Source organism: Scyliorhinus torazame, chromosome 22 (assembly GCF_047496885.1).
Source record: "Scyliorhinus torazame isolate Kashiwa2021f chromosome 22, sScyTor2.1, whole genome shotgun sequence".
Classification (NCBI taxonomy): Eukaryota; Metazoa; Chordata; class Chondrichthyes; order Carcharhiniformes; family Scyliorhinidae; genus Scyliorhinus; species Scyliorhinus torazame.
Window position 1 is genome coordinate 87,042,692 of NC_092728.1, and position 27,256 is coordinate 87,069,947.

Consider the following 27,256-nt stretch of genomic DNA (forward strand, 5'->3'; position numbering starts at 1 on the left):
CACCTTCGGGATCAACGCCCTTCCCAGCACAAAAAAGTCTATTCGCGAGTAGACTTTATGGACATAGGAGAAAAACGAGAACTCCTTACTCCTAGGTCTGCTAAATCTCCACGGGTCTACACCTCCCATCTGCTCCATAAAATCTTTAAGTACCTTGGCTGCTGCCGGCCTCCTTCCAGTCCTGGACTTCGACCTATCCAGCCCTGGTTCCAACACCGTATTAAAATCTCCCCCCATTATCAGCTTTCCCATCTCTAGGTCCGGAATGCGTCCTAGCATCCGCCTCATAAAATTGGCATCATCCCAGTTCGGGGCATATACGTTTACCAAAACCACCGTCTCCCCCTGTAGTTTGCCACTCACCATCACGTATCTGCCCCCGTTATCCGTCACTATAGTCTTTGCCTCGAACATTACCCGCTTCCCCACTAATATAGCCACCCCCCTGTTTTTCGCATCTAGCCCCGAATGGAACACCTGCCCCACACATCCTTTGCGTAGCCTAACCTGGTCTATCAGTTTCGGGTGCGATTCCTGTAACATAACCACATCTGCCTTAAGTTTCTTAAGGTGTGCGAGTACCCATGCCCTCTTTATCGGCCCGTTCAGCCCTCTCACGTTCCACGTGATCAGCCGGGTTGGGGGGCTTCCTACCCCCCCCCCCCCCCCCCCCCCCCCCCCCCCTTGTCGATTAGCCATCCCCTTTTTCCAGCTCCTCACCCGGTTCCCACGCAGCTGTATCTCCCCCAGGCGGTGCCCCCCCCCCCCCGCCCATCCCCTCCCATACCAGCTCCCCCCTCTCCCCAGCAGCAGCAACCCAGTAATTCCCCCCCCCCCCGCTAGATCCCCCGCGAGCGTGATTACTCCCCCCATGTTGCTCCCAGAAGTCAGCAAACTCTGGCCGACCTCGGCTTCCCCCCCCGTGACCTCAGCTCACACCGTGCGACGCCCCCTCCTTCCTGCTTCTCTATTCCCGCCATGATTATCATAGCGCGGGAACCAAGCCCGTGCTTCTCCCTTGGCCCCGCCCCCAATGGCCAACGCCCCATCTCCTTCACCTCCCCTCCTTCCCCCCCATCACCACCTGTGGAAGAGAGGAAAGTTACCACTTCGCAGGATTAGTACATAAAACTCCTCTTTCCCCCCTTTTTATCCCCCCTCTTCGCCCCCCACATTCGCCCCACCACTTTGTTCAAACGTTCTTTTTAATAACCCGCTCATTCCAGTTTTTCTTCCACAATAAAAGTCCACGCTTCATCCGCCGTCTCAAAGTAGTGGTGCCTCCCTCGATATGTGACCCACAGTCTTGCCGGTTGCAGCATTCCAAATTTTATCATCTTTTTATGAAGCACCGCCTTGGCCCGATTAAAGCTCTCCCTCCTTCTCGCCACCTCCGCACTCCAGTCTTGATAAACGCGGATCACCGCGTTCTCCCATTTACTGCTCCGAGTTTTCTTTGCCCATCTAAGGACCATTTCTCTATCCTTAAAACGGAGGAATCTCACCACTATGGCTCTGGGAATTTCTCCTGCTCTCGGTCCTCGCGCCATCACTCGGTATGCTCCCTCCACCTCCAACGGACCCGCCGGGACCTCCGCTCCCATTAACGAGTGCAGCATCGTGCTCACATATGCCCCGACGTCCGCTCCCTCCGCACCTTCAGGAAGACCGAGAATCCTCAGGTTGTTCCTCCTTGCGTTGTTCTCCAGTGCCTCCAACCTTTCCACACATCGTTTCTGATGTGCCTCATGCGTCTCCGTCTTCACCACCAGGCCCTGTATGTCGTCCTCATTCTCGGCTGCCTTTGCCTTCACGACCCGAAGCTCCCGCTCCTGGGTCTTTTGTTCCTCCTTTAGCCCTTCAATCGCCTGTAGTATCGGGGCCAACAGCTCTTTCTTCATTTCCTTTTTGAGCTCTTCCACACAGCATTTCAAGAACTCTTGTTGTTCAGGGCCCCATGTTAAACTGCCACCTTCCGACGCCATCTTGGTTTTTGCTTGCCTTCCTTGCCGCTGTTCTAAAGGATCCACTGCAATCCGGCCACTTTCTCCTCCTTTTTTTCATCCGTATCCAGGGGGGATTCCCTTCTGGTTTACCGCACAGTGTTTTTAGCCATCAAAATTGCCGTTGGGGCTCCTATCAAGAGCCCAAAAGTCCGTTTCACCGGGAGCTGCCGAAACGTGCGACTCAGCTGGTCATCGCCGCACCCGGAAGTCAAAAGCAATATTTTTCTTTAGTGTTGAGTCTTTTATGGAAATATTATTGGATCAGTTGTGGAATGGCGTCGGGTCATTTTCATTTTGAAGCAAATGCAACAATACAATGACATGAGAAATAAAAGCGAGACTAGAGCGTGTGGCCTCTCAAACACTGCTAAACCATTCAATGCAATCACAGCTGATCCGATAATTCAGCTCCACTTTCCCAACCCCCATCTGTTCATCTCAACTCAACGTTGGAGCATCCCACCTGGGGTAGACCATTCCAGCAATTCAGGAATACTGAGTGCCCAAATCTTTCCTCATCAGCCACTAATCCTGAGGACATTGCCCCCGTGTTCTGGAATACCCAGCCGGGGGCAATAATAATAATAATACTTGCTTATTGTCACAAGTAGACTTCAATTAAGTTACTGTGAAAAGCCCCTAGGCACCACATTCCGGCGCCTGTTCGGGGAGGCCTGCATGGGCATTGAACCCGTGCTGCTGCCTTGTTCTGCATTACAAGCCAGCTGTTTAGCCCACTTTGCTAAACCAGCCCCTGTGGTTTAAAAGGCCTCCGTGTCCACCCTGTCAAGTCCCACTGGAAACTTCAACGAGAGCACCTCTTAGAAACTAGGGAGACCCAATTTACTCAGCTTCTGGTATGACAACCCCCTCATCCCAGGCACCAAGCTAATGATGCTCACCGCCTCCAGGGCAAGAATATTCTTTCTTGGGCATGGAGAGCAAATCTGTATTCGGTACTCCAGCTGTGACTTCACTAAAAGCCCGAGACGGTACTTTTTAAACAATACAATGATATCTCTTGAGTTGTCATTCCCACTGAATAAATTTTCAAAATGAGCAAAAAAAGCTGGTTTGAGGAGAAATTAATTTTATACAAATAAAACAATTGGCAAAAAATGTTTTTGCCGCTAACTATTTTTGGTCACAAAACGATTCCCCATTGTCCTGATGAATGCAATTGATATCTTATTATGGAATCATTTATATTTTTTAAAAAGGCCCTTCAATCTGGGGAAAAAAAGCCATCGCCTTTTCTCGCCTCGGAACAATGTACCTGCCATCTCACCATAAGTCCATGCGGCAAATTTAAAAAGTGATCAGTTATTTGTTGCAAGGACTGTCGCAAAAAAATGACTGATTCCAGTAATTCTTTGCATTGGCACATCAACGCGACAGTTTGGAGCAGTGTTAATGTTGGTGAGAGGCTTGAGATTACAATGAATGAAATTGTTGAGACTATTGTGATGTCGTCGTTACAGAATAATGCTGTTTTGGGGAGAATGTTTCAGCATTCCAAAGCAAATTGTAAACGAAACGAGAGTATTTATATCATGGAGATTAAAATCTGGATTCGTTGAGATATGTCTGAAAAATGTATGACGTTCAGCGCTGCTCTATTTTCAGAACTGTGAACAGACTGTACTGGACCAGGACCTGACTGTGACAGTCCCTCATCGTCTCACTGTTTGTCTCAACCATTCAGATGTAAAAGCAAAACTGAAAGAGGAATATGGGTAAGTGCAGATGTATCTATTCTAAGCTAAACCGTTCAGCAGCCCAACATAAGACTAAAATTGTTCACCAAGCACACGGGTGTATTTTCTATTAACCTGTTTCTGGCTTAAAGAGACTGTAAACAATGTGTTCTATTATGGCTCTAAGTTTTTGGTTTTCTCTAATATTCCTATTGTATTTCTGTGCTTTTGGCATTTCCTGATCCTTTGAGTTTTGTCTGCTTTTCTCCCCACACCTAGATTTTTTCCAAATAATGCTAACTCGTGACCGGCTGCAAAATAAAATGCTACCCCAACCCACGTAGCTGGTCAGTCATTGAAAATGCTTGCAATCCAGGCACTGGTATTTGGTTTTGAACAGTCGTCACTGTTGGATGTATTTTCACAGAGCCACCCCTTAAGACACCTTAGTTCACAAGTCATAGAACCATAGAAAAGTTACGGCACAAAAAAATGGCCATTCTGCCCATCGGATCTGTGCCGGCTGAAGAAGCTAGCCGCTCATTCTACTCCACCTTCCAGCACCTGGCTGTAGGTGCTGATCAAATTAATTGAGGGTTTTTGCCTCAACCACTAACCCCGGCAGCAAATTCCAGACACCCACCACCCTCTGGGCGAAACCGATTTTCCTAATATCCCTGCTGGCCCTTCTCCATATCAGCTTAAATCTATGCCCCTTGGTAATTGACCTCTTCTCCGACAGGAAAACAAGTCTTCCCCGTCTACTCTGGCCAGGCCGCCTGATAATTTTGAACAGTTCAATCAAGTCACCCCTCAGCGTCCCCTGGTCCAAGGAAAACAACCCCAGCACATCAAGTCTTTTCTCATAACTGCAATTTTCAAGCCCTGGCGACATTCTTGTAAATCTCCTCCCCACCCTCTCCAGAACAATTATGTCCTTCCTGTAATGTGATGATTAGAATAGGACGCAAAGCTCCAGCTATGACCAAACTAGCATTTTATACCGTCTTAAGAAATTAGGTCACAATAGCTAAACAAACCGATTCAGCAGTTGGTGTCTTGAGTTTTAAACAGCTACATCTATTCCAGAATCTCTCAATTGTCGCTTGAGATTCCTGCCCTACAACCCTCTGACTTGTCCCATTCTGGCCTCTTGCGCATCCCTGATTTTAATTATTGGCAGCCATGCCGTCACTTGTCAAAGTCCTAAATTCTGGCATTTGCTCCCTAACCCTCTCGACCTATGTTGTGTATATCTGCTAGTATCTTTGGCCTGTGGCTCTTTAGCATAAGATTACAACAACTTGAATTCTTACTTTGGGTGCTTCAAAGTAGATCAGTGACCCAAGGGTATAACTGCAATCAATCTGGTTGTCAACGGAGACTGCGACTTAATGGTAATGACAGTGAATTAGTCACCCAGAGGTCCAGGTTACTTACTGCTCTGGGGTCATAGATTTAAGTCCCACCACAGCATGTGATAGAATTTAAACTCGACCAAGAAACCTTCAACATAAAGCTAGACTCAGGAATGGTCACCATGGTAATGATCGTCGATTAGAATCATAGAATTTACAGTGCAGAAGGAGGCCATTCGGCCCATCGAGTCTGCACCGGCTCTTGGAAAGAGCACCCTACCCAAGCCCACACCTCCACCCTATCCCCATAACCCAGTAACCCCACCCAACACTAAGGACAATTTTGGACACTTAAGGGCAGTTTAGCATGGCCAATCCACCTAACCCGCACATCTTTGGACTGTGGGAGGAAACCGGAGCACCCGGAGGAAACCCACGCAGACACTGGGAGAACGTGCAGACGCCCCACAGGCAGTGACCCAAGCCAGGAATCAAACCTGGGACCCTAGAGCTGTGAAGCAATTGATGTAAAGAAAACAACAAACAATCTGATTCACTAATGTTCTTTTGGGAAGGAAATCTGCCATCTTTACCTGGTCTGGCCTACATGTGACTCCAGGACCACAGCAAAATGTTTGACTCTTAAAGTGCCCTCTGAAATGGCCAAGCAAGCCACTCTGTTCAAGGGCAACAAATGCTGGGCCTTGCCAGGGTTGCTCACGTTCCACAAAAGAATTTTACAAAGAAGTCTTAAGAGCTACCTAAAGATAACAGCAGCTAAATGAGATTAGCTGCCAATGTGCTTGACTGTGATTGTCTGGAGCCCAGTGAAACCAAGGAGGAAGTTGAGGGGTTCATACAAAATAAACAATATGATCAATCTGAAATGAAATTTTCTCTTTGAAAAAGAATTGTCTTTCCAATGTTCCCCCTTCACTTTTTTTGCTGGCTTAAGGGTCCACAGGCACTAGGTGCCACTACATGGTCAGTACTCGTGCTAATTTTGAGTGCATTCAGTTGCTCCCTTCAGTTGCTCCATAAGTGCACATGCTCTGAAAATATATTAGTAAGACAACCGTCAATGGGCATTTCAGAATGCCCAGGTTCTTGACTAGGATAGATTTTTCTCGTTACATTGCTGAGAAAGTGGCTACTCGTTATTTCTAAATCTTCTAATGCATTCAGTAGCTTTTTCAGATGAGATATCCTGGTAATTGGTCATTTGGCAGGCGCTCTACATAATGAGAGACAAACCCATCCCCGTGAGCAGACTGAATGGCAGTAACACCAGCAGAATGGACTTGGGATGAAATAGTTGGGAGAGCCAGACAGTTTTAGAGCTAGACACTGGGAAAAGAAACATGGCTAAAGAACGCACGCACCTTTCTTGTAGAGCTGCTCAAGACCTTCCCTGAGTTGGGGAACCGTGTGTAAGACATGTTGGCTGCATTTGGTTGGGTGTATTTGTTTTGTTTTTTTTCCTCTTGAAAATTATTAACATTATATATGCCTTAATAAAATAGTTAAAATTTTTAAATAAAGACCTGTCCTGAAAAGCAACTGACGGTAACTGTGGTAACCCTTCCCTCGCCCTCGGTGGGACCCAAAACTTTGAGTAAGAATTTAACTTGGAGATGGTCTGAGCCTTGGCTGGAGTTCAGCTAATCACCGAATACAGTAGGCAGCACGGTAGCACAGGTGTCTTGCACTGTGGCTTCACAGCGCCAGGGTCCCAGGTTCGATTCCACGCTGGGTCACTGTCTGTGCGGAGTCTGCATGTTCTCCCCGTGTCTGTGTGGGTTTCCTCCGGGTGCTCTGGTTTCCTCCCATAGTCCAAAGACGTGCAGGTTAGGTGGATTGGCCAAGATAAGTTGTCCTTGGTGACCAAAAAGGTCGGGAGGGGTTATTGGTTACGGCGACAGGGTGAAAGTGAGGGCTTAAGTGGGTCGGTGCAGACTCGATGGGCCAAATGGCCTCCTTCTGCACTGTATGTTCTATGTTCTAGTATCAGGTGCATACAAGTTGAGCCCGTGGTTTTTGGGCCTTAAACTCTAATTATTCATATACCTCACGTAAATTCAACACTTTTTTAGTAATCAACACCCCCCCCCCCCCCCCCCCCAAAATTTCCAAACCAAATGAAAATCCTGGAGATGCTAATGATCCAATTGTAAATGTATAAATACCTCGGAAATGAATGTCAGATAATTAATATGGATGTAATGTATACAGTTTGTAATGTTATAAAATAAAGAACTTTGGATAATTATTATTAAGTCCTCACTGTTCTTGGTTTTTACTTCCTTCCATCGTGACAATATTCTTTGGAATTCAGTTGGGCCCACATCACAGTCACATGTCAACCCTGAGAATACGACCCTTCTAAAAGTTGATGCCTCGGCCTTGAGCCTAAATCAGTGGTCCCACAAATTGGACTTCTGCATGAGTATAAACGTATAAACAGTAAATTAGGCCAGTGACCATGCAGGACAGGATAAGAAATCGGGGCAGGAGCTTCGGCTGCAACAACACAGGCATCAAATAGTTTGTTTCTGCAGCAATAATGACTTGAAAAATGTCCAAACTGCAAAGGTTTGTCTGGATGGGGCGCTTCCTCTAAAAGTGGCCCAGGTGGAGCAGTAGATATGCCACAACCGAATGCCCTCAGCAGCAGTTTCTCAGCTGGATTTGCACTGGGGTATGTGTTTGTGTGGAGCTGCTGCTGTTGTTGAGGACATTCCAGCAAAGCACATGACATAAGGTCTGCACTTCCTCTCCAGCACCTGCATCATGGCCTCATGGGGTGCATTCCCAATCTGTTGGTGCATTACAGAATTGATTAAGTTCCACTAATCCAGGCCCTAGTGTCCACTGTTTCCTGTGGATCTTTCATTGCTCGTGTGCATATGTTGACTGTTGATACCTTCCCTAGGTCCATCTGTTAGAAACTTTGAATAATTGCCATTTCTTTATTCTTCTGAGTCTCCTTTCCCTTTCCGAACCGAACCCATTGGGGAGTTTTTCTAGCTCGTCTGAAAATGTTTTGACTAGTTCCACGAGAAAGTTGTGTGCGTCTAAGGAATTGGCTCTGATGTAAATCACACTTTTTTAGCCATATTCTTTTTTTCCCCAATGTCTAGTTTTAAGACAGCCTGGCTTTCCCAACTGTTTCATTCCCGACAGTTAATCATTTTGGCTCTTGCTGATTTTGCTGGATGTTCAACCTACTTGTTAGAATGGGTTTATCTCCCATTATATAGTGCGCCTGCCAAAAGCCTCTAATCACAAGGATGCCTCGTATCAAAAAGCTGGAGGCACTAGAAGATTTAAAAATAACTAGTAAACACTTCCTAAACATGTTCTAAATATAACTATGAAAATATATCCTGTTCAGCAACTTGTAAAAGTTGAAATGCCCACCTTAAAATGTTGCTGTGCCAATATATTATGCACTTGTGGTCTGTGCTGTTTTGCATGTAGATAACTCTCTGCGGTTATGTGAACTCGAATCAGAATTTTGATCCCCTTTCAGACAACTTGCTTGGATGCCACAAGCTACCCAGATTTATGTTTTATAAAGTTCCCCACAGGAGTAATTCCGTTTGTAAAATTCCCCCGGTAGGCGTAAGGCATGTATGGATGTCTTTATTTCTTCAGAGGAAGGGTGACCTAAATTTTGAACGTTGCTACATTAAACTGTTTCAACACCTATAGCTCAATATAAAAAGCGTGTTGTATCAGCATGGAAATACTGCTGATTTTTGCTACGAATTGATTTCTACTTTCCTCAGTGCAGTTTCTAAGAGGGGGTCCTCAGTGCCTGAGGGAAACCTGTCTCGCACCACTTGGACTTGAACTCCATATGGAGTGTTACTTACATGTGATGCTGGGCCAGGTATAAAAAGTGCTCGGTCCTTTGCATCTCTTGGGCACTTTATAAACGTAGAAAGCTGTAAATTGCATCACACAGAGAGCTCATGTTTCCCAAACGCATTTAAAATTTAATGGCTGTGTACCACCATATGTTCTAAATATCATGTGGAAACATGTCTCCTGGCAACCAGCCTGCTGGTCTAAACAGCCAGAAGTAAGTTTTATGAGAAAGTCTTTCACCTGTGTTTTATCTACATTGAGTGGTACAGCACAGAAAGAGGCTGGTCGGCACATCGTGTCTGCACCGGCCATCAAGCACTATTCTAATCCCATTTTCTGGCCTTGAATGCCTTGGTGTTTCAAATGCTCATCTAAATGCTGCTTAAATGCTGTGAGGGTTCCCACCTCCACCTCCTTTCGGGCAGCGATTTCCAGATTGCCCCCACCCTCTGGGTGAAAAAACCTTTCCTCAAATCCCCTCTCAATCTCCTGCCCATTGCCTTAAATCTGCACCCCCCTGGCTATTGACACCTTTACTAAGGGGTGGTTCAGTGCTACCCTAGTCCTTAATTTCATGTTATCCTTCAACTCCATAACAGATTTAACAACTGTTGTTTTGCCGGACAGGAAGGGCCTAACCCTGGTCAAGCTGTGGCAGCCTGCTAACCTTTCTTCCTATCTGCCCTATCAATCAGATCCCCGCCCCGCCTTCTCTGCTCTAAAGAAAAATGACCTCAGCCTAACCAGCCTCTCTTCACAGCTGAAAACTCCAGTCTAGGCAACATCCTGATGAACCTCCTCTGAATTCTCTCCAGTGCATACACGTCCTTCCTATAGTGTTGCGCGCAGAACTGCACACAGTACTGTAGCTGTTTTATACAACACCATCATAATGGCATATCTGTGGCTGAGCAAAATGTTTCCATCATTTTGTGTTTTTGCCTCCGATTTACAGCATTTATTGTGTTGCTTTTCACTTGTACACTTCAACAGGGGCAGCACGGTAGCATTGTGGATAGCACAATTGCTTCACAGCTCCAGGGTCCCAGGTTCGATTCTGGCTTGGGTCACTATCTGTGCGGAGTCTGCACATCCTCCCCGTGTGTGCGTGGGTTTCCTCCGGGTGCTCCGGTTTCCTCCCACAGTCCAAAGATGTGCAGGTTAGGTGGATTGGCCATGATAAATTGCCCTTAGTGTCCAAAATTGCCCTTAGTGTTGGGTGGGGTTACTGGGTTACGGGGATAGGGTGGAGGTGTTGACCTTGGGTAGGGTGCTCTTTCCAAGAGCCGGTGCAGACTCGATGGGCCAAATGGCCTCCTTCTGCACTGTAAATTCTATGATAATTACATTCTATGAAACACAACCTGTCTGGGAATGCCTTGAAGAAACTCTGTGCCTCTCTTAGATGTGATCTTTATTTCTCTCTTTTGCCTTCTTCAACTTCAGTGCTGTCCTTTTCCCTGATCATGGGCACTGAGATACCCTCAATTACGACTCAGGAGAGGAGTTTGATAATACAAAGGCTTTAATAACCAGAGAACCAGCCAGCTGCCGAGAAGTGTGCTCACTGCACGCTGCCTAATGAACATAACCTTATATACAGCTTCCTGGGGGCGGAGGCGGAGTCCCCCAGGGTTCCAAGCCCGGTCTTAAAGGGGCCTATGCATTAAAGGTACATGTGTATACAGATATCATTCATCACAGGCAGGTTTCTCCGTTTCAAAGACTAAGTGTTGACGGTGGGACAGAATTGCTGGTCTTCTACGACAGCAGAATTGCCACTCGTTCCGAAACTGGTAATGTGCTTGCACCGGTGCCACACGGAACACGAGTGATTCCAATGAAAAATGGTGTCGGATTCTCCAGGGTCGGGATTGGCACTGGAGACGCTGTCAAGTGGCAGCCGCATATTAGCTCTCCCCTCCCCACACATGCGCATGTCCCAGCAAATAAGATGGCTCAGGTTGTGCTGTTGCGTGCGCATCCCGTTGATGGGTCACCTGGGTACCTCGGCGATGGCCTGGGGGGGGGGGGGGGGGGGAAGAAACACCCATACAACCCATGGCACTAAGTTCGCAGTGGGCAGGCTGCATGGCTGCGGTAATGCGTTCTGTGTCCAACCCCGGACACTTCCCCCGGACCTGCAGCACAACTGTCAGAACACTGGCGATATTGGACACTCTTTTGTCGTACCCTCTCTCTCTCCCTCAGCAGCCACAGCGCCGGTTTCCCAATTTTTGAAACGACAAGTGAAACTCGCCATTGGTCATTCCTCCTGGCGGAGGCAGAGCATCGCTCAGGCCCCTGACAATATCGGGCCAGGCCCACTAATGATTGCCAACGACGTTTACTGTACGTGTGGAGTAGAATGACCTGACGCCGGTGTCGGGGCACTGGAGCATGGCATTCTGTCAGGCGGCTGACGCTGGTCATGATTTTCACCTCGCGTGATTCTCCGCCCAATTGCTTTACCCGATTTCCAGCGTCGACCTACGCAGAATCCTGCCCATGTTCTTCAGACACTCTTCCAGCTCTGACTTATTCCACGTTGAATCCAGCTCAAATTTCCTATTTCAGTTCCACCCTTCATGGGTGGCACTCCATGTTGCTCTCACCCACAGCACTGCTGGCCTCAACCCCTCCAGTAGTTGACCAGTGTTTCAATGCTATCCTGGTCCTCAATTTCATGTTATCCTTCAACTCCCCAGCAACTGTTGTTTTGCCAGGTAGGAAGGACCTATCCCTGGTCTAGCTGTGACAGCTTGCGGACCTCTCCCGGATCTCTTCCTCCACTTTCTTTTGCCTCCATCACTTCTTCCAATCTCACCCCTTGCCATATTTTGCCATTCCTTCTGACATTCCCCTGTCTCGCCCCAAATGATCAGCCATCATCAAAAAGCTTCACCTTCAACCTCCTACACTCCCACCTCTTGCCTTCGGTGATTTCCGCGCTTGATGTGATGCTGAGTTCTTCCTCTATATTTGCCTCTGTGCCTGCCATTTTGGTTGGGAAGATTTCTTCCAGATATCTGACCCCCTCTCCCGTCATCAGCAATCCTCAATCCACCTGGACGCTTGCCCCTGACCTTCTAACCTCTTAATCTTTTTGCAGGGGTTAGTGTTTAGACACTATCTACTTCTGAACTTGCAGCTCTCTTTCTCTCGCTCATCTGAACCCAGCCACGTTATCAAATCTTCTAACAAAGGGATCACTCTTTTCTGCCAGCCTTTTCAAGATTGAATGCTAACTCTTTTTATAAAAAAAAAAAAAAAAAAAAATTTTTATTCTCCTTTTTCACATTTCCTCCCAAATTTACACCCAACAATAAACAACAATTAGTAACGAATGCAATGTAACCCATATCAATAAGAACCATCCCATCCTCCCACCAAACCCCCAAACATTAGCCCGCATGTTAACATAAACAAATGACAAAAAGGAATCGGGAATCACCCATAGTCACCATTAACACTTGCACGGTTGAATGCTAATTCTGACGCATCCTCTTATTTCTCCCTGTTCCATGTCATTATTTCCCACTTCTTTATGGATATTATCTACTCTGACCTAAACAACCACCCTCATTACCATTAGCACACTGTAGCCGCAGTGTGTTCAGGATATATTGTACCAAGGTTTGTCTTGCAGAACCTTCCGTGACATCCACGTAGGACAAAGGCAGCGTCTGAATGGGAGTACCGTCTCCCAACTTCCTTAACCGGCCACACACCATCTTGCCTTAGACAGGAAATATGATTTTATCGAGGGTTGCTGGGGGAAACATCCTGGAATTCCTCACCTAACAGCAATGTGGCACTGCCGTCACCACACGAACTGCAGAGGTTCCCGAAGGTGGTGCTGAGCCACCTTCTCTCGGCCAACCTAGGGCGGGACAGTAAATGTCGGAATTGTCAACGACGTCCACATTCCTGGGATGAGAAATGTGCACAATTGTGGAATTAATTTGACAGTCATTTTTAATTTGCTTAATGTGGCTGAAGATTACACGGCAAATTAATGTAATGTGATTATCGGTTTATTTTTCAAATTCGCTAATCTGTGCGTATGCTCTTTTGCTTTGGTGCTTTTGCTTCATGAGGTCAGTTTGTCGTGTGTAAAGTATTGATGAAGCAATTGTGGAAGGTTTTCCACCAAATGATATTTGTTTGCACCAGGTTCAGGTTCGATGTTCTGTTTCGTTACCAAATTATCTGAAATTACAAGTTCCAATGTTAGACTAAGAAATTTGAGAGTGAAGTATGGCCTGGAGTGTGCAGGAGCAATGCTGGCGAAACTGTCATTGTTCACCATCGTTAATCCTCTGAAACCGATAGCCTCTGGAATCCACACTTGAGCGATTTAAATGTGGAAATCGAAAGGTTGCAGTCAGGGATTCCATACTTATTCGCTGTTGAAGTTCCCCCAAGATGGCAGATAGGTAGAAATCATTGAATTGATGAAAGCGAGCCCTTTTGCACGATTAGTCTCAAAAACTTGAAGTTATACCATATTAAATCAGGTGTAACTGGGTTTTCAATGGTGTACTAACTTCATAACTATTGCTGAAAAGTTTTGTGGTCCCTGAAAGCTCAATTTTGTATTGATCTGTTAAATTTCTCCATTTTTAATTTTGTTTTCAAAATGGATATTTTGGCTTCTACTTCTATCCCATGTGCGTGTCCTCATTATTTAATTCACCCTCTGTAAAATCGTCAATTAAAATGAGAAATCCAGTGTTTTATGTTCTGGTTTGCTGTCTATGGGAATACTTAAATGTGACTGGCTGTTTAGCAGCTCGGTTACATCACAGTTTCTGGATGCCTGAAGATCTCTGTCTTGGTGCCAGATTGAAACAGATGTCAGGGAAAGGGAAAATCCATGCCACAAAGATTGCTTTTTTTCAAAAGTCCCATCTAAAAAATGCTCTGCAGCAACTTGTCAATGGTCTTTTGATGGCACCTTCCAAACTTGTAACCTCTACCACAACCAGAAGAAGGACAAGAAGAGCAGGCGTACGAGAACCTGAAAGTTCCCCTCCCAAGTTACACCATTCTGGCAATGGAACTTTAGCGGTGTTCCTTCACTGTCACTGGGCCAAAATCCTGGACTTCACGATCAGCACTGTGGGTATACATACGCCACATGGGCAGCAGTTCAAGAAGGTGAACCACCACTACCTTAAGGGCAATTAAGAATGAGAATGAGCATATCTCTCTTTCCTTTGTTCTCTCCTTTGTTCTCTCCTTTGTTCTCTCCTTTGTTCTCTCCTTTGTTCTCTCCTTTGTTCTCTCCTTTGTTCTCTCCTTTGTTCTCTCCTTTGTTCTCTCGTTCTCTTTTTCTCTCCTTTGTTCTCCCTTTTTCGCTCCAAGAACAAAGAAAAGTGCAGCACAGGAATAGGCCCTTCGGCCCTCCAAGCCCGTGCCGACGATGCTGCCCGTCTAAACTACAACCTTCTACACTTTCTGGGTCCGTATCCTGCTATTCCATCCTATTCATAAATAGGATCTTCTCTCTTTTTCTCTCCTTTGTTCTCTCTCTCTCTCTCTCCTCTCCTCTCTCTCTCTCTCTCTCTCTCTCTCTCTCTCTCTCTCTCTCTCTCTCTCTCTCTCTCTCTCTCTCTCTCTCTCTCTCTCTCTCTCTCTCTCTCTCTCTCTCTCTCTCGTTCTCTCTCTCTCTCTCTCGTTCTCTCTCTCTCGTTCTCTCTCTCTCGTTCTCTCTCTCTCGTTCTCTCTCTCTCGTTCTCTCTCTCTCGTTCTCTCTCTCTCGTTCTCTCTCTCTCGTTCTCTCTCTCTCGTTCTCTCTCTCTCGTTCTCTCGTTCTCGTTCTCGTTCTCTCGTTCTCGTTCTCGTTCTCTCTCTCTCTCTCGTTCTCTCTCTCTCTCGTTCTCTCTCTCTCTCTCGTTCTCGTCTCTCTCTCTCGTTCTCTCTCTCTCTCTCGTTCTCTCTCTCTCTCTCGAGTTCTCTCTCTCTCTCTCGTTCTCTCTCTCTCTCTCGTTCTCTCTCTCTCTCTCGTTCTCTCTCTTGTTCTCTCTCTCTCTCTCTCTCTCTTGTTCTCTCTTGTTCTCTCTCTCTCTCTCTCTTTTCTCTCTCTCTCTCTCTCTCTCTCTCTCTCTCGTCTCTCTCTCTCGTTCTCTCTCTTGTTCTCTCTCTCTCTCTCTCTCGTTCTCTCTCTCGTTCTCTCTCTTGTTCTCTCTCTCTCTCTCTCTCTCTCTCTCTCTCTCTTGTTCTCTCTCTCTCGTTCTCTCTGTCTCTCTCGTTCTCTCTCTCTTGTTCTCTCTGTCGCTCTCTCTCTCTCTCTCTCTCTCTCTGTTCTCTCTCTCTCTCTCTCTCTCTCTCTCTCTCTCTCTTGTTCTCGTCTCTCTCTCTCTTGTTCTCTCTCTCTCTCTCTTGTTCTCTCTCTCTCTCTCTTATTCTCTCTCTCTCTCTCTTGTTCTCTCTCTCTCTCTCTTGTTCTCTCTCTCTTGTTCTCTCTCTCTTTGTTCTCTCTCTCTCGTTTTCTCTCTGTCTGCAGGGAGCCAAAGTGGTCACTGTTTCACCAGTGTCAGGTCACGGTCCTAATTAAGGATATTTATAATGGCTTCCGGTAGTGGCCATGTCCGAATAGGTCGCATACACGGCAGCTCCCACTGGGATTGGGGTTTCGGGCCTTTAAACGGGGCGGCAACGGCACTTGGAAGGTGAATACCGGTGTGGGAAAGGACGCTGGAGAAGTTCCACCCACTACTGTATGGAGGGAACCAGGAGGGGGCGGGGGCCGTTAAACGAGTGATTGCAGGGAAGAGCGTGGAGCGGGTCCGGGGAGGACAAAATGACGGCCGGCGCGGACCAAGAAGAGTGGGCCTAGTGGTTGAGAGAGCAGCAAGACTTCCTGAGGAGCTGCTTCGCAGAGCTGAAGACTGAGATGCTGGCCCCTATGAAGGCCTCCATGGAAAAGATGGTGGAGGTTCAGAAGGTACAGGAGAAGGCGATCAAGAGGTGGAGAGGAAGTTACCTGAGAATGAGGATGAGATCCTGGGCCTGGCGGTCAGGGTGGAGGTGCACGAGGCCCTACACGAGGTGGCAGGAGAGACTGGATGACCTCTAATATAGGTCTTGGAGTCACCAACCTGCGGATACTGGGCCTCCCTGAAGGTGCGGAGGGGGCGGATGCGAGCACCTATGTGACTACAATGCTGGGGACGCTGATGAGCACGGGGACCTTCCCACAGCTCTTGGAACTGGGCATAGAATCCTCGGAGGAAGCGAGGGCGAACAAACCACCGAGGGCGATGGTGATAAGATTCCACACTTTACAGACCGGGAGCGTGTCCTGCGTTGGGCAAAGAAGGAGCGGAGCAGTAAGTGGGAGAAAGGCGAGATTCGCATATACCAGGACTTGGGAGCTGAAATGGCGAGGAGGCGTGCGGGTTTCTACCGGGCTAAGGCGGTCCTCCACAGCAAAGGGGTGAAGTTCGGGCTCCTGCATCCGGCGAGACTGTGGGTAACGTACCAGGACAGGCACCATTACTTTGATACGCCGGATGAGGCGTGGGCATTCATTAAGCACGAAAAGCTGGACTTGAACTAAGGGGCAGCTGCACGTGGGTGAAACGCGCTGGCGGAGATGTGTAACCAGATGTTGGCCTGGTGTAAGATTGTTAGTAGAATTTAAGTTTGTTTGCTTTTCTTTTCCTGTTTTTTTTGTTTCAAGGGGCGGGGTAACGCCCGGGTTGTGTTCTCCGGTGCAATGGAAGGATCCGGATGGCACTTGCCCTCTTACCCTTTGGGGGAGGGGGGTTTGGGGGCCCGAAGAAGAAGACCATAGTAAGTTTGGAGTAAGAGGCGGGAGTGGCCAGGGTCAGCATGGGTCAGCTGACGTACGGAAGCGCAATGGGGGGGGGGGGGGGGGGGGAAATCAGTGCTAAGCGGGTGCTTGGCATAGGGGATTGGGGGGGGGGGGGAGGGGTGCTGCTCTGCTGACTGAAGGGGAACCAACTGTTTGGGGATAGATGGAGAGTCGGGTTGGGGGGCCTCCAGCGGAGGGCTAGAGGAAGCAGGGGGCGCAGGCACGCGGCTGACCAAAAGAGGGAGGTGGCTAGATGGCAGGGAGGGGGGGAGGGGTCAACCCCCCCCCCCCCGTCCAGGCTGATCACGTGGAATGTGAGTGGCCTGAACGGGCCGGTCAAGAGGTCCCCGTGTTCTCGCATTTAAAGAGGTTGAAGGCGGATGTGGCCATGCTGCAGGAGACTCATTTAAAACTCGCTGACCAAACAAAGTTAAGGTGGGGATGGGCGGGCCAGGTGTTCCACTCGGGGCTAAACTCAAAGACCAGAGGGGGTGGCAATTCTGGTTCGTAAACTGGTGCATTTGAGGCGGGGAGCATCGTGGCGGATAAGGGGGCAGGTACATAATTGTGAGTGGCAAGCTGCAGGGGGCCCGGGTGGTGTTGGTGAACGTGTATGCCCCGAACTGGGATGATGCGGAATTCATGAGCCGCATGTTGGGTAAAAGTCCGGACTTGGAGGCAAGTAACTTGATCATGGGAGGGGGACTTTAATACGGTCTTGGATCCGGCGCTAGACCGGTCTGCGTCCAGGTCGGGAAAGAGACTGATGGCGGCCAGGGCCCTGTGGGACTTCATGGATCAGATGGGGGGGCATGGACCAGTGGAGATTCGTGAGGCCAATGGAGAAGGAGGTCTCCTTTTTCTCCCATGTCCATAAAGTCTACTCGTGGATTGACTTTTTTGTGCTGAGCAGGGCGTTAATCCGAGGGTGAAGGGGGTTGAGTATTCGGTCATTGCGGTCTCGGACCATGCCCCGCACTGGGTGGACCTGCGACCGGGGACGGAGCGGGGCAGCGCCCTCTCTGGCGACAAGATGTGGGGCTGCTGGCGGATGAGGAGGTGTGTGGGCGGATAACTGTGTGTCACAGCATTCAGAACTGTGATAATGAATGACACGGGAGGTAACGGCAGCAGAGGTTTGGGTGGCTATGAAAGGCGGTCATCAGAGGGAGTTAATCTCTATTAGGTCTCACAAAGAGAAGAGGGAGAGGGCGGAGAGGGAGGGGCTGGTGGGAGAGATGCTTAGGGTAGACGGGAAGTACGCGGAGGCCCGAGGGGGGGCTGCTAAAGGAGCGCCGGAGACTGCAGGCGGAGTTCGATTTGCTGACCCACGGGGAAGGCGGAGGCACAGTTGAGGAAAGTGAAAGGGGCAGCCTACGAGTATGGGGAGAAAGCAAGTAGGAAGCTGCCGCACCAACTGCGCAGGAGAGCGGTGGCCAGGGAGATCGGGGGAGTGAGGGATAAGGAAGGTAATACGGTGTTGAGCCCAGAGAGGATCAATGAAGTCTTCAAGGAGTTTTATGGGGAAGCTGTACGAGTCAGAACCCTCGAGGGGTGGGGAAGGGTTGAAGCAATTTCTGGATCGATTGAGGTTCCCAAGAGTGGACGAGGATCGGGTGCAGGGACAGGGGGCCCCAATGGAGTTGGAGGGGATAGTTAAGGGACTGGCAAGTATGCAGTTGGGCAAGGCCCCGGATCCGGACGGCTTCCCTGTAGAATTGTATGAGGGGTTCTGGAGCTACTGAGCCCGCTCCTGCTAAAAAACCTTTAACGAGGCAAAGAAGAGAGAAACCCTCCCCCCGACGATGTCGCAGGCATTGATCTCGCTCATTTTGAAGAGTGAGACGGATGCGCTTCAATGTGGGTCCTACAGGCCGATATCGCTCCTGAATGTAGATGCCAAATTGCTGGCACAAATTCTGGCTACCAGAATAGAGGACTGTGTCCTGGGAGGGATCGAGGAGGACCAGACGGGTTTCGTCTAGGGCAGGCAACTGAATACAAATATGAGGAGGCTCCTGAATATTATTCTGATGCCCTCGGAGGGAGGGGATGCAGAAGTCGTGGCTGCAATGGATGCAGAGAAGGGTGGACCGGGTGGAATGGGAGTACCTGTGGGAAGTGTTAGGTAGGTTTGAATTCGGGGAGGGATTCATAGGATGGGTCAAACTATTGTATCAGACCCCTGTAGCGAGTGTGTCCACGAACCGGCTGAGGTCCGAGTATTTCAGGCTGCACCGAGGGACGAGGCAGTGGTGCCTCCGATCCCCGTTACTATTTGCCCTGGCAATTGAGCCGTAGCGTTGAGGACGTCGAGGAACTGGAGGGGGCTGGTCCGGGGGGGGCGGAGCACCGGGTTTCCCTCTATGCGGATGACCTGCTATTGTATATTTTGGACCCACTAGAGGGGATGGGGGGAGGTCATGCGGATCCTGGGGCATTTGGGAGCTTCTCAGGGTACAAGTTGAATGTGGGGAAAAGTGAGCTGTTTGTAATCCACGCTCGGGGTCAGGAGGAGAGACTGAGGGAGCTCCCGCTCAAGATGGTGGAGAGGGCTTTTGTTATTTAGGTATACAGGTGGCTAGGAATTGGGATGCCCTACACAGGCTCAATTTATTTCTGCTTGTAGAGCAGATGGAGGGAGACTTTAAGAGGTGGGACATGGCCCCCTCCGCTTTCCCTGGCGGGAAGAGTGCAGACTGTGAAGATGATGGTTCTTCCAAGATTCCTGTTGGTTTTCAGTGCCTCCCCATTTTCATCCCCAAACACTTCTTCAAGCGGGTGAATAGGATTATCACGGGATTTGTGTGGGCAAACAAGACCCCGCGAGTCAAAAGACTGTTCTTGGGGGGGGGGGTTTGGCACTGCCGAACTTCTGTAGCTACTATTGGGCGGCTAATGTGGCCATGATTAGGAAATGGGTAATGGAGGAGGGGGCGGCTGGAGGCGGCGTCATGCAAAGGCACCAGCCTAGGGGCACTAGTAACGCCACTGCTGCCGTTCTCGCCAGCACGATGTACCACAAGCCCGGTGGTGACGGCGGTGCTGAGGGTCTGGGGTCAGTGGAGGAGGCACAGGAAGGAGGAGGGAGCCTCAGTTTGGACCCCGATACGGAACAACCATAGATTTTCTCCGGGCAAGATGGACTGGGGGTCTTCAAGGCTGGTATCGGGCAGGCATTAGAAGAATGGGAGACCTGTTTATAGAGGGGACTTTCCCTAGCTTGAAGGTGCTGGACGAGAGGTTCAGCCTGCCCCCGGGAAATGCTTTCAGATACCTCCAGGTCCGGGACTTTCTCAAAAACCAGGTGGGGACATTTCTGCTGCTGCCCTCTCATAGGATACAGGACAGGGTTATGTCTGGCATCTGGGTAGGAGAGGGGAAGGTGTCGGACATATACCAGGAGCTGCAGGAGGCGGAGGAAGCCTCAGTGGAGGAGCTGAAGAGCAAGTTGGAGGAGGAGCTAGGTGAGGTGCTAGATGAGGGCCTGTGGGCTGATGCCCTGGGCAGGGTAAATTCAGCCGCATCATGTGCCAGGCTCAGTTAATTCAGTTCAAGGTGGTGCACTGGGCTCACATGACGACGGCGAGAATGAGCAAGTTCTTTGGGGTGGCGGACAGCTGTGCGAGATGTGCAGGGAGTCCGGCGAACCATGTCCATATGTTTTGATATGCCCGGTGCTCAAAGAATTCTGGCAGGGCTTTGCGAGGGCTATGTCCAGGATTTTGGACACGCAGGTGAAGTCGAGTCCAACAATAACTATCTTTGGGGTGTCGGAGGATCCGGGAGTGCAGGAAGCGAAAGAGGCCGAGGTGTTGGCCTTTGCCTCCCTGGTAGCCCGGAGACGGATCTTGTTAATGTGGAGGGACTTGAAACCCCCTGAGTGTGGAGACCTGGGTTAGCGATATGGCTGGGTTCCTCAGCCTGGAGCGAATAAAGTTTGCCTTGAGAAGGTCCTTGCTGGGGTTCTCTCGGCAGTGGCAACCTTTCCTTGACTTTCTAGGGGAGCGGTAAGTGTCAGCAGCAGCAGCAGCAATTGGGGGGGGGGGGGGGGGGGGCTAAGGTGGGGGGGAATTGTCTATTTAATGTATATTTGCGTTTTGTATAATAACAGCCACCTAGGTTTGTTAAATATTTTTAGTTTATTTTTCTGGTATGTAAAAATTCTGGTTGAAAAAAGCTTTAATAAAAACAATTTAAAGAAAAAAAAAGGATATTATAATCTTTTACCTGTGTTTTCTACGGTGGCCAAAGGCTTGGGATTTGACAAGACATTTGCATTTTTACAATGTAGGGGTTGATGGAGTTTTGTTTATCTTCTGGCTGAAACTACAATAAGGCAGTAAGTGTCTTTGTACTCTTGAGCGATAAGATGGTTTAATCCACAAAACTGTCAGGTAGTTCTGAGGAGCCATCAAGTTCCAGTTTTAACTATTTTTAAAATGGGGTCTCAAAATCTGTCTTTAAGAGTAATACTACTGTCATGCAGGTGCTGTGTCTTAACAATTAATGCTTGGACATTAAGAAAATCGAGGGAAATGGGCTAGTATGAGAAAGTAGAGCTATTTGATCAGGCAAGATGTTAATGGCTGTACAGACTCAAGGGACCATTTGGTCTCTTGGTGTTATTGTGATGTGTTTAATTTGGCTGCTAAGCAGTTTGCCAACATCACTCTCCCTCGGGTCAATTTATGGTTACCTGCAAAGAGTGCTTTTTAAAGTGTGTTGTGATCCCAGCTGTTGTTAATATTGGACAAGTCGGTGTGGGACCTGGCTTGAAATATCCTAACTTATATATTTTATTTTGAAATGTGGTGGGTGGTCACTGAACAGTCACGTGAGTTTGCTGATGAACTTTTAAGATGAACTATAATACACTACTCCTTCAACTTCAGTACACCTTTACAGATGGATACAGATTCAGAAGGAGAACACGAGCTTATGTCCACTGTTCACAGGAAGTACACAGTCCATATGAACCAATAGACTGGACACCCAGCACTCTGTCACTCAAAACTTCTTCTATGGATCTCTCCTCGTAGAAACATACATAGAAAATAGAAGCAGGAGGAGGCCATTCGGCCCTTCCAGCCTGCTCCGTCATTCATTATGATCATGGCTGATCATCAGGTTCAATACCCTGATCCCCCCCCAATTCCTTGAACTCTTTAGCCCCAAGAGCTATATCTAATTCCTTCTTGAAATTACACGTTTTAGCCTCGACTACTTTCTGTGGTAGTGAATTCCACAGATTCACCACTCTCTGGGTGAAGACATTTCTCCTCGCCTCAGTCCTAAAATGTTTACCCTTCACCCTCAAACTATGACCCCTGGCTCTGGACTGCCCCACCATCGGGAACATTCTACCCTGTCTAATCCTGTTAGAATTTTGTAAGTTTCTATAAGATCCCCTCTCTCTCTTCTAAGCTCCACTCTCCCCAGGCGCTTTTGTCACTCTGGGCCAACCAGCTTCTCGAAAGCTCTGCCTTTTAACTTGGGTTTCCAATCGCCACTCAAGACCTCCCTTTGGAAGCTTCTCCCAATCAACACTGGACCAACACTCAGGGTTTCAACCCCTCCTACTGATGTTCCTCGCCCCTGGATCGTCACATGCATTCAAGCTACAGCTTCCATGCACACACTCAGATACTTAGCCACGCTTCACCGGCACACAGTAAGGAGTCACCAACCTTTGGCTGTCCCCTGATCCTCTTCAAGAGCCTCTCACAAGCCCACTTGGCCTTGATTCTGCTCCCTGCGGCTTTCTCTCTTTAACTCTAGCCTTTTTCTTTTCCCAGAATTTGTTCAGATTCCTGTTATTTTCTTGGTTTATGGGACATTCTTCTGTTCTCTTGGGGAATCAGCTTTCTGCAATTCCCTCTCCTGCTCACATCCTCTCGGCACCTGCTTCCACCTGACCTAAAACTGCTTTGTTTATTCCTGTCTTGTTGCTAAGCAACAGCAGAATTTTGTTTTTACTATTTTTGTATTTATTCTATCTTCTCTCCAAGAGTTGTAAAAATGCAGGTATACAGACAAATCCCCCCCCCCGCCCCCCAGGCTTGAGGAACATTTTTCAAGTGACCCCAATATGCTAGCTTTCCCCCTTCATAACCAACAAATGCAGAAAGAAAACACTATCTAGTTGCTAAGAAGTGTCACAGGTCACTTCATAACTAATGACATGAATAAAACCCAGTATATCAAATAATCAAGTTTAAGGTAACAAGCTAGTTTGCTTTGAGGTTTTTTTTTTTTTTGCTTAGTTGGCGCTGAGAAGGGGTACCGCCACAGATGGTGTCAGATTTAATAATAATCTTTTTTATTATCACAAGTAGGCTTACATTGATATGGCAATGAAGTTACTGTGAAATTCCCCCAGTCGCCACGCTCTGGTGCCTGTTCAGGTACACTGAGTGAGAATTCAGAATGTCCTATTCACCCAACAGCATGTCTTTCGGGACTTGTGGGAGGAAACCAGAGCACCCGGAGGAAACCCACTGGGAGAACGTGCAGACTCCGCACTGACAGTGACCCAAGTGGGAATCGAACCTGGGACCCTGCGAAGCAACACTGCTAACCACTGTACTACCGTGTCGCCTTTTAGTACAGCTGGCTCTTATCAATAATTTATCCTCCAATCTTGAAATAAATAAAAATGATACATACAGCCACAAAATCGTGGCCGCTACATTATGTATGTAAGTAAATGATTTCCATTCATTTTACCACTTCACTGTTGAGGAAAACCTTTGTCAGTCAGCTGCTACCTCAGTGTGTCCAGTCCACTTGGAAACAGATATTCCTGCAGTTTCTGACGTTTGCACTGTGAATTTTAGGACAATGCACCAGGTTGCTTTGTCCCATTTTCATTAGTTTCAGTGGAAAAAAATTAATGTAGGTAACATTTTTTAGATTTGCACCTTCTTTGCTGTTTAAAATAAACTCTGAAGTACTCACATCCATGTGTCGGTTTTAATATTCTGAAACATGTTCTGGTTTATGTTGGGAATTCTTCATTACGTGCCAGGATTGCGAGGTACTCAGAAGTTGGGTAAAGTGCAAATGAAAGCTTTGGAGCTTCTCCCTTGACGCACCCTGCATGGGGTTTACTCCAACAAGGGAAGAAGATTATTGTTACGATCCCCTCGGGCCAAGCCCTATATTGTATATGGGTCCCTCCTGCACCTGGAGTCCAAACTCCCCAGTGGGGTGGGTGGGGGTGGGGTGGAGGTGGGGCCTCTCCCCGCCCTAATTGGGAGGAACCTCAGGTTATATGACTTGGGAGCAGGTCGGGGAGGGTGACCCTGTGGGGTGAGGAGTAGTGTTATTGTCGTACGGTGAATACAGTAAATAAACATAGTTATCCTGCTTACCTGGTGTCATATGAAGTCCTTACCTTCGGCTATTAGTTATTATCCAGATGCCCCGTATCAAATAGGACTTTGTAGCAAACTCCTCATCCAGAAATCTGTACGTACGCTGAAACCCTCCACTTCGCCTTCTGGCCTCCCCATCAATCCCAATGCTTTACGACTGCAACTTCCTGTTTGATTTGAGAATTCGCATGAGCCAGAATTTTATCCAGAAAACTTGAATGGAATGAAAACCTCTTTGCTTCTATCCTGCCTTCACCTGCACACCGCTGGGCTTAACTGTTGTATCAGCCACACCTGGAGGGGAAGAATACCATTGAGTAGCAGTCTGAGCTTTCTGTGACTATGATATCCCTCCAGCTTTGTACCAACTCCTGCCTCTGCCCTGTGGTGACTTCATTGCAGTGTTAATGTAAGCCTGCTTGTGACAATAAAAAAGATTATTATAACTGTAACTTGTTACAGCTTATTACACCTGTGGTGATGCATGTACACAAATGTATATGTTTGTATAAATGTGCATAGTTGCATATCAGTCCACAGAGCTATCGGTATAACCACCGGCCAGCAGTTGGCATCAGCCATTCATCGTGACTGGAGTGACCCGCCAGTTGGCAGTAGGAGGTACAACAGGATAGTCGCACTTCGAGTTGCTCCTCGAGAATTCGAGTTGCTCCTGGAGAATTCAAGTAACTTTGTCTGTATAGTAATCTTGTAGTTATTGTTCCACATGTTTGCCAATAAATCATTGTTCCAGTTGCACAACCAGATGTTCTGTGTATGTCATTACAACGGTTGAATCACAGAACACGACACGCCCTACCATTTTGCTTCTGTTGACAAAATTATAGTCTGCGTCTCGAATCACCCTTGAGGCTTAACATCCCTGATGCTCTCCCGGTTGCCTTCAAGTTTCAATAAAATACAATTCTCTCTCTTTCAGTACTTTGTTATAATCTTTTTTTATTGTCACAAGTAGGCTTACATTAACACTGCAATGAAGTTACAGTGATAATCCATTCATAGAACATAGAACATATAGTGCAGAAGGAGGCCATTCGGCCCATCGAGTCTGCACCGACCCACTTAAACCCTCACTGCCACCCTATCCCCGTAACCCAATAACCCCTCCTAACCTTTTTGGACACTAAGGGCAATTTATAATGGCCAATCCACCTAACCTGCACGCATTTGGACTGTGGGAGGAAACCGGAGTACCCGAAGGAAATCCACGCAGACACAGGGAGAACGTGCAGACTCCGCACAGACAGTGACCCAGCGGGAAATCGAACCTGGGATCCTGGCGCTGTGAAGCCACAGTGCTATTCACTTGTGCTACCGTGCCACTTTGAGGGCTTTTTCAGTACCTGTACAGCATGTCTCACACCTACCAATCTGGTTCTTCCAAATCCAAACTCTTGCCCCCCCCCCCCCCCCCCCCCATTCCCCGCACCTTGTCCCGCCCATCAAATCTCATGGAATCTGGGGCAACATGGTGGCGCAGTGGTTAACATTGGGACTGCGCGCTGAGGACCCGAGTTCGAAACCCGGCCCTGGGTCACTGTCCTTGTGGAGTTTGCACATTCTCCCCGTGTCTGCGTGGGTTTCACCCCCAGAACCCAAAGATTGGCGTGTTAGGTGGATTGGCCACGGTAAATTGCCCCTTAATTGGGGAAAAAAAAAAAAATTGGGTACTCTAAATTTATTTAAAAAAAAAAAATCTCAAGGCATCTCATTTTCACGTTCCTCTGCGATTCATCCACCTAACCTCCCTGTTCTTCATCACTAATCCTACATGTGGTTGCTGGTGTGTGGTAGTCACCACTAAGCAGTATTACATGTATTACGGTAAGGCCGTATAGTAGAGGTACATGGGTAAATCCCTGTCTGCTGGTTCCGCCCAGTAGGCGGGGTATAAATGTGTGTGCGCGCCGGTGCTGCAGACATTCTGGTTCCAGCTACAGGAGGCACAACATCTTTGCTCAATAGAGCCTCGATTATTCCACTACTCTCGTCTTTGTGGTAATCGATAGTGCATCATGGTGGGTGTCAGATTCTCTGTTCCACCATCGCTGGTTGTTCCGTCAGTCACCGTGTCTTTGCCCTTGCAGCCTAGATAGCTGCCACGTGCTCATTATTGAAGCCCTCCCTGCTGTCGCATGGCCCCTCCAATTCAATCCCTTGGATTGTGCCTTTGTCTGTAGCCTTCCATTTGTCTGTCCCCTCCTGCCTCCTCCCCTCCGACGCTCTGTAGTTTTGCATCTACTGGACATTGTTTTCTCCTTGTCAAGTGCTCTCCATGTTGTGCAATTACAATGTATGGGTCACTGACATTTACTTTTGGTCAGGTGAACACGATGATCAAAATTTCAGGTCCGGGATACCAGCAGAACCCAGGCTGCCGGCATGGATTTTACAGGGTTTAAAAAATGGAAAAGCCTGCGTTGTATACGTGTGCCCTGGGAACTCGAATAATTAAATTCCAAAGTCAAAAGTTCACTGCCGGAATAAGTATTATCTGACAGTTTGTAATATTCAGGTTGGAGGGGACGAGGTGTGTGTGTGTGTGTGTGGGGTTCAGTTTGTAGTAGGTAAATCAGATTTAATTATTTTTAAATTATTTCCAGTAGGCCTGTCTTACTGGTTTTCTGGGCTCAACCAGCGAACTGATTAGTCCCAAACTCTCATCCATCAGTAACTCTGTCAAAGTCAATGTCAGTTAACATTCTTTCTGGCCTTGGATGTCGAACAGGAGGGTGTCAAGAGACTAAAAACAGCCCTGTCACGAATTCAGCCAGACAGAACAAAATGCCTGCCAGTATTGGACTGACTAAAGGAGCACACAGATGACCAACTCACTAAATTTGCAAACCCAGAAAGAGAGATGTCTGCCGTGGCAATAATGTTTTTTCTTAAAAGAAAACTCTTTTTAGGAGTTTTTGGCCCCCCCCCCCCCTTCCCCTCTTTTTTTTGCCGTGTGCTTCCCGATAGCAGAGCCACTCGCCATTGGCCGCCACTGAGGCCTTCCCATTCCGCCGATGCGTGGCTTGCCCATCTCGCCGTGCCGGGGGGTGGGGGGAGGGGTCGGCAGTGGTGGGACTGGAAAGTCCCGCCCCCTGTT

The 27,256-nt window shown here is 48.1% G+C and overlaps 1 protein-coding gene across 5 annotated transcripts in view; it reads left to right on the forward strand.

The window, feature by feature from the left end:
* LOC140399187 (ras-specific guanine nucleotide-releasing factor RalGPS1-like) overlaps positions 1–27,256 on the forward strand; it is an 839,817-nt gene that overhangs the window by 102,890 nt on the left and 709,671 nt on the right. For all 5 annotated transcript variants that reach the window (XM_072488521.1, XM_072488520.1, XM_072488522.1 and 2 more), the window contains exon 2: positions 3,633–3,742. The gene's annotated coding sequence lies outside the window, so the exon portion shown is untranslated. The remainder of the gene's footprint in view (positions 1–3,632; positions 3,743–27,256) is intronic.